Below are 7957 nucleotides of genomic sequence, written 5' to 3' on the forward strand. Positions count from 1 at the left end.
TTTTGTCATAGAATTTTTCACGCCGGGCAGGCATTCTGAATTTTTTTGGGAGGTGCAAAATTAGATTATAGGCACTTCTCCATGCACAACTATACCACTGAAGACAAAGACAGGGTAAATGGGGAATGATGCAATTGGTAACTACCAATGATGTACTCCTATGCAACTACCTGGTGCCACATGTTACTCAGTGGTGCCTGCTTTGATTTAACGAATCTGAAAAAATACCTTCATAGGAAATGAATAGGTTAATACTGTGTAATAAAAGTAGTATCAAGTAGTACGTGGTGTCGTAAAACAAATGTGCTTGTGTAACAGTATAACTTTAGACCGTCCCTCACCCATACCCGGGCGCGAACCAGGCACCCTCTGCACACATCAACAACAGTCAACCTTGAAGCATCGTTACCCATCGCTCCACAAAAGCCGCGGCCCTTGCAGAGCAAGGCGAACTACCACTTCAAGGTCTCAGAGCAAGTGACGTCACCGATTGAGACGCTATTTAGCGCGCATCGCTAACTAAGCTAGCCGTTTCACATCCTTTACACTTGTTTAATAAGATTCATTACATATTTACATACAAGACCAGGGTCATGTTCATTAGGCCACGCAACAGAAAAAGGAAAATAAGCGTTTCTTATTGGACACATCCAGGGTAGTCCCTCCCTACATCAGGTAAATTTACTTTGGCTTGGTGCCTACTGAAAACAGCTCAAAGAAAGGCCTTTGTCAGAATTGCTGGGCCCTTCCTGCCAAGGTAAAGGATTCGGAGCGTTTGGGTGTCCTTGGTCCTAATACGGGGGACGATCTAGAGTGGTGGTGCATTGCGCACGTGGCTGGTGGTCCGGCGTAGCGTACGGACAGAGGTGTCAGGGGAAAGACTCGCCTTTGAGGTGGCGCCGTGCGTGGAGGTCCAAGCTCTTTTTCTGGATGCTACAGAAAGAGAGAAAGAGAGAGCGAGGAAGAGAGAGAGAGAGAGAGATGGCAAGAGAGAGAGAGATGGAGAGGGAGAGAGCTTTCTTACAGTGAGCTAGTGTGTGGGATACTGTTGAGGTAGACAGAGGCTACCATTGAGGAGTAGAGAGACTTTGCAAACGATTAACATGAACTCTAAAGAGCTATTTGTGTGTGTGTGTGTGTGAGAGAGAGAGAGAGAGAGAGAGAGAGAGAGAGAGAGAGAGTGTGTGCGTGTGTGTGCGTGTGTGTGTGTGCGTGTGTGTGTGTGCGTGTGTGTGTGTATATGTGTGTGTGTGTATGTGTTTACCTGTGTGTAGTTTACCTGTTGTAGTACATGGCCAAGATGTTCAAACGTTCATAAATGACCAACAGGGTCAAATAATAATAATCACTGTGGTTGTCGAGGGTGCAACAGGTCAGCACCTCAGGAGTAAATGTCAGTTGGCTTTTCATAGCCGAGCATTCAGAGTTTGAGACAACAGGTCCGGTAGAGAGAGAGAGAGAGAGAGAGTCGAAAAACAGCAAGTCTGGGACGAGGTACAGTAGCACGTCTGGTGAACAGGTCAGGTTTCCATAGCCGCAAGCAGAACAGTTGAACGTGTTTGTTTTTTTACTAGTCTCTACAGGGGGTCTTTAAAGCAAAGTTAAACAATGTGACTGTGGCCCTCAAGGACGGGTTGGGAACTCTGCACTCCAGGAATAGTAGGAAAACCCTTTTTAAACCCAAAGCTAGCTTTTAAACCCAAAGCTAACCCAAAGCTAACCAAAGATCACTTTTTTATTTGGCCAGAGTAGGTAGCTACTTAATAATGGGGTTTCAATGCCAGACTTGGTTGCTCCCGAGTGGCGCAGCAGTCTAAAGCACTGCATATCAGTGCTTGAGGCATCACTACAGACACCCTGGTTTGAATCCAGGCTGTATCACAACCGGCTGTGATTGAGAGTCCCATAGGGTGGCACACAATTGGCCCAGCGTCGTCTGGGTAGGCCATCATTGTAAATAACAATTTGTTCTTAATTGACTTGCCTGGTTAAATAAATAACATAAAAATGCTGCTCTGACCCTCTTGGTCACATGATAAGTAGTGTATGAAAAGAGCACTTATTATGGGGTTCAGTAGCTTTCCAACAATCAACGACAAACATTTTTGTTCAGAAACAAAACTGCGTATCTCATATTACTTGCTCTGTTGCCCATTGCATCCCAATTCCTAAAGGAAATGTCAACAATATATTGTAAACATTGGTGTCTGCTTTCCTGCAAGTTTCTCGAGGGGGCCTGGCCCCACTTTAGGGAAAATATCTAGGAAAAACAATGCATTCTACTAAATATTGTGTTTTTTGATGTTCATATCATGTCAGCGGAAAGGAACATTGGCCTATATGGGATGAACATTCCAGTCTTCAACCCCATGGCATATTATGTAACCTCCCTGATGTTACCATGGCCACACAGCTCTCAAAGCACTTGCTGAGACAGAATGTGTGGGAAAGGTTCTGTAATAAAATTGGGCCACAGCGACACCCCCCCCCCCCCTGGTAAGAACCAGCGAACAACGGGAAAATGAGGGTCCAGTTACCCCTCTGACGGTGTTCACTGGTTTTTGCATGTCCAGCTTTTCTGTTAAAAAAATAAAAATAAAACTACATTAAACGTCTAACACATCATTTCTTAAACAGAAACGTCTGATATCTACAAGCCACACACACAGTACTGTGCCTTACTACTACATGCGTCATGAATAACACTAGTACCTGTGTGTGTGTGTGTGTGTGTGTGTATCACTCTGGATAAGAGCATCTGCTAAATGACACAACATGTATTAAAATGTGTATGTATCCTTGTGCTGCCTACAGTACCCGTTACTGTAGGATGATTGGCCATGGTATAAAAACATGACCTGTGTGAACACGGAGGTGCTGTACCAGTGAGGCCTGGGGCCGGGTGCTTGAAGTGGCAATGGGGACACTCAACATGGCTTGTCGCCTGTTGCATGTCCATGTGGTGGAGAACTTCCTGTCATGGCTCATCGAGATGTATTCATAACATGGTCATACTTTAAAAATATATAATTTTTTTTAAGCACTACTGTACATCAATGCTTCATCAATTGTGTATAGATTAGGCCTAAACGGTTGTAGTTTGTATACCATGGGTTTTTCTCTATTGTAATGCCTCTCTCAACACACACTGTAGCATTTAATTGTTATGTGCTCCCATTATAATCACCAGATGGTCCTACAGTGTGTTTACGCATAATTCCGGTTGAGTTTTACAGGGCTTTTTTTTTTGTGACAAGTTTTATTTTTGAAAGTGTATGGTCTGAAAAAAATGAAAAAACAACTCAACAGTCAAAGCATCTGTAATAGGCTTGAGGTTTGAGGTTAAAGGTCATAAAAGTCCTGTGTTGCTCAGTTGGTAGAGCATGGCACTTGCAATTCCAGGGTTGTGGGTTTGATTCCCACAGGGGAACAGTACGAATGAAAAAAATAATAATGTATGCACTCATTACTGTAAGTTGCTCTTGTAATGATCTTCCACTGAACTCTGACCCCTTGTGGTAAAATGGGTTAATAACACCTCTGAGTGACTTTCTGTTGCAAAGGGAACAGCAGAACTCTTTCCTGCCCCTCCTCTACGTTCCTTCTTCTTGTCTGCTTCAGCCCCTTGTTCTTAACTGACTTGCCTAGTTAAATAAAGGTAAAATTAAAAAATTTAATTAAAAGGTCTTGTGTGTAATTGCTTTCGTGGGTGAACTTCCTTGAAGCGCGCATGTGAGTTGGAGAGGGGAACGTTAAATTGGCAATCTGCAGTTCAAACAACAAATCGGATACCATGCCATTGTTTTGGTAAACAGCTGAGGGATGAATGGGAGAAATATAACCAATCTCAAATCATGAGCAGAGCCGTTAATGCAAGGACTGACCACTCATTATATTAAATATATGGTTGAAAAATAATTTGGCTATAAAATGTTTGTTTATAATTACATTGTCTACAAAAAAAATGGGGGGGGAAAATGATATGTTGGTTGCTGATTGGATATGACAGTTCCTAAGCTCATGAGGCATTTTTATTAGTTATATTCTTTAAGAATCAATGGGTATATTACTTTAAATGTCCAAAATGGAAGTACCAATCACAGATTGCCCCTTTAATATTCAAAAACGTATGGTTGATATAATTAACTGATTCAACTGTGTTAAAACACCAACTTGTGAAAATTCATCAGAATAGATTTGATGCAGTAGATAACCGGAGCCCTGTTCAAATTATTTAGAAGTGCATCTTTCCTGAAAGCCATGTGGTTGAGCCCTTGTGTCATCTAATCAGTGATTACTTCACAGAAGGATTTTTACTGAATTCAAATAGGGCCTATGTCCAGACCAAATGCTTATAAATATTTTGGGTGCACACAATGAGAAGGTTGGTTTGGTGCTTTGGGGCTATGGTGCAGGGAGGGGCTATGGTGCAGGGAGGGGCTATGGTGCAGGGAGGGGCTATGATGCAGGGAGGGGCTATTGTGCAGGGAGGGGCTATGGTGCAGGGAGGCGCTATGGTGCAGGGAAGGGCTATGGTGCAGGGAGGGGCTATGGTGCAGGGAGGGGCTATGATGCAGGGAGGGGCTATGGTGCAGGGAGGGGCTATGGTGCAGGGAGGGGCTATGGTGCAGGGAGGGGATATGATGCAGGGAGGGGCTATGGTGCAGGGAGGGGCTATGGTGCAGGGAGGGGCTATGGTGCAGGGAGGGGCTATGATGCAGGGAGGGGCTATGGTACAGGGAGGGGCTATGGTGCAGGGAGGGGCTATGGTGCAGGGAGGGGCTATGGTGCAGGGAGGGGCTATGGTGCAGGGAACAGGTAAGCCACCTAGACAACATCGGTACTCAGTCCACCCGCATCAGTCAGTCTGTCCCCAAAGGCTTTAAGTTCTGAAAGAATATGTTTGTGCAGCAGATCTGGAAGAGAGACATGGGGACAAGGGGGTAAAACTTAAACATTTATAGAATCTATATTAGTGTAAATGTATATGTGTTCCTCTGAACAATGTCAGGAGGAATATAGACATTGGGGTAAAATTGTGATAAAACTGGTGCAGGCTCTCAGCAATGTAGTGACAGTTGAACTGATCCAAAATGGCTCCCCAGGCTAAAACCTGGAGGATGACCTCCATTCTGGCTCAAAGGATGTTGATGATGACCAGATAGATCATATGGGCTTGGAGCACATGTCCTTCCTGCTGTCCATGTATGGCATACATACCTGACAGGACAGGTTGATGGAGCTGGCAGCGTCCAATAGGAACACGCTCTCCTTACTAGTCCACCATTCTATCCTCTTGACCTTCATTTTCACTGTATCTGAAACACAAGTCCCCCCCCCCCTAAAAAACATTTATCTACCTCACAGGTCTATGCAACGTGTAGGCTCACATCCGAGTTGGAGCTCAGGGCCATGTCACATGACCCGGGATTGATATTGGGCAGTATGCCATACATGAACAGCAGGAAGGACATGTGCTCCAAGCCCATATGATCTATCTGGTCATCATCCGCATCCTTTGAGCCAGACTGGAGGTCATCCTCCAGGTTTTTGCCTGGGGAGCCATTTTGGATCAGTTCAACTCCAACCCCTACATCCACCTCTAGGCCATGGACCTTCTCAAGACAGGGTCTCCTAAGTCGTGCCTCTCCAGTACGTGTGTGTGGATGCTGGTGAACTGGCACACTCTGCAGCTGTACACTTCGACCAGGTCTTATTAGCATGGACGGGACTTCCAATTTTATTGTGATGTGGAACAGGAGACAGGAGCCAGAGTCAGGGCGGCAAAACTGCAGTGAGATGATAAACAGCGTCCAGCAGGGAAACAGGATCTTGAATAATAATAATGGCTAGAAGCATAAACTGACTGAGCAGAGATTACGATCTGGTGGAAGTGGCAGAACTGAGTATTTGTAGAGGCCTTGATAATGGAACTTGTTGCAGCTCACATGTCTCCAACCACACAATCACACACAAACAGAAGGGGAGGGGAGGAGAGGGGAGAGAGAGAGAGAGAGAGAGAGAGAGAGAGAGAGAGAGAGAGAGAGAGAGAGAGAGAGTTAATTTTTATTGTTTATTTTAATTTATATATTCACTTTATATATTATCTACCTCACTTGCTTTGGCAGTGTTAACACATGTTTCCCATGCCAATAAAGCCCCTTGAATTGAATTGAATTGAGTGAGTGAGTACTGGAGGAATGGCTGCAGGTCAAGCAGACACTGGATGACCACTAGGGGGTGTGGCAGGAGCAGATGTGACACTTCAAAATGGAGATTGTCTCGATGACACTACCCACGCGCTCACAGACGCCATAATGGGATCTACATAGGGATGCTTTCTCTATCATTCTCTATGGACAGTCTAGACAGCATTGCCTATGCGGTCACAGATGTCATAATGGGAACTACATAGGGATGCTTTCTCTATCATTCTCTATGGACAGTCTAGACAGCGTTGCCCATGCGGTCACAGATGTCATAATGGGAACTACATAGGGATGCTTTCTCTATCATTCTCTATGGACAGTCTAGACAGCGTTGCCTATGCGGTCACAGATGTCATAATGGGAACTACATAGGGATGCTTTCTCTATCATTCTCTATGGACAGTCTAGACAGTGCAGGTGAGTTCAGGTAGGGTAGACAGAGCAGGTGAGTTCAGGTAGGGTAGACAGAGCAGGTGAGTTCAGGTAGGGTAGACAGAGCAGGTGAGTTCAGGTAGGGTAGACAGAGCAGGTGAGTTCAGGTAGGGTAGACAGAGCATGTGAGTTCAGGTAGGGTAGACAGAGCAGGTGAGTTCAGGTAGGGTTATACAGAGCAAGTGTTTGGTGGTTGCAGCCTTGTTCCACTTTATGTTAATATATTAAGGTTTGCAAATACACCCAGGTTATTTATGCAAATGAGGAGCATACAATTTTCTTTATTTTTAACAAAGAAAAAATAAGGAAATTCCTGATAAAAGAAGAACGTTTATATATGAGTGCACTCTAAGAAAAAATAGTGTCGTTTGACAATAAATGTAATACCTGAACTCACACCAAAATCCATGAACTCATTATTTCTGAAGTTGGAGACTTTTATCTCCCTCACCAACTTTAAACATCTGCTATCTGAGCAGCTGACCGATCGCTGCCCATCGGTATATAGCCCACCCAATTGACCTACCTCATCCCCAAACTGTTTTTATTTTTTACTTACTTTTCTGCTCTTTTGCACAACAGTATCTCTACCTGCACATGTTCATCTGATCATTTATCACTCCAGTGTTAATCTGCTAAATTCTAATTATTCACTCCTATGGCCTATTTATTGCCTACCTCCTCATGCCTTTTGCACACAATGTATATAGACTTTCTTTTTTTTCTACTATGTTATTGACTTGTTTATTGTTTACTCCATGTGTAACTCTGTGTTGTTGTCTGTTCACACTGCTATGCTTTATCTTGGCCAGGTCGCAGTTGCAAATGAGAACTTGTTCTCAACTAGCCTACCTGGTCAAATAAAGGTGAAATAAAATACAAATTTGTCTGTGGCAGTAAAATGTTTTATGTGCTATAACTCACACAAACTGGGCGGTTCGAGTCCTTAATGCTGGTTGGCTGAAATATTTAAGCAATAAGGCCCGAGGGTGTGTTGTATATGGCCAATATACCACAGCTAAGGGCTGCTCTTAAGCACGACGCAGCGTGGAGTGCCTGGATACAGCCCTTAGCTGTGGTATATTGGCCATATACCACAAACCCCCGAGGTGCCTTATTGCTATTATAAACTGGTTACCAACGTAATTAGAGCTGTAAAAATAATTATTTTGTCATACCCGTGGTATACAGTCTGATATACCACGTATTTCAGCCAATCAGCCTTCAGGGCTCGAACCACCCAATTTATAACAGATCATATACCAGGGGTATCCTCTAATTATGTTATAACCAGTTTATAATAGCAATAATGCACC

This window comes from Oncorhynchus clarkii, chromosome 20, assembly GCF_045791955.1.
Source record: "Oncorhynchus clarkii lewisi isolate Uvic-CL-2024 chromosome 20, UVic_Ocla_1.0, whole genome shotgun sequence".
In the NCBI taxonomy this organism is placed as follows: domain Eukaryota; kingdom Metazoa; phylum Chordata; class Actinopteri; order Salmoniformes; family Salmonidae; genus Oncorhynchus; species Oncorhynchus clarkii.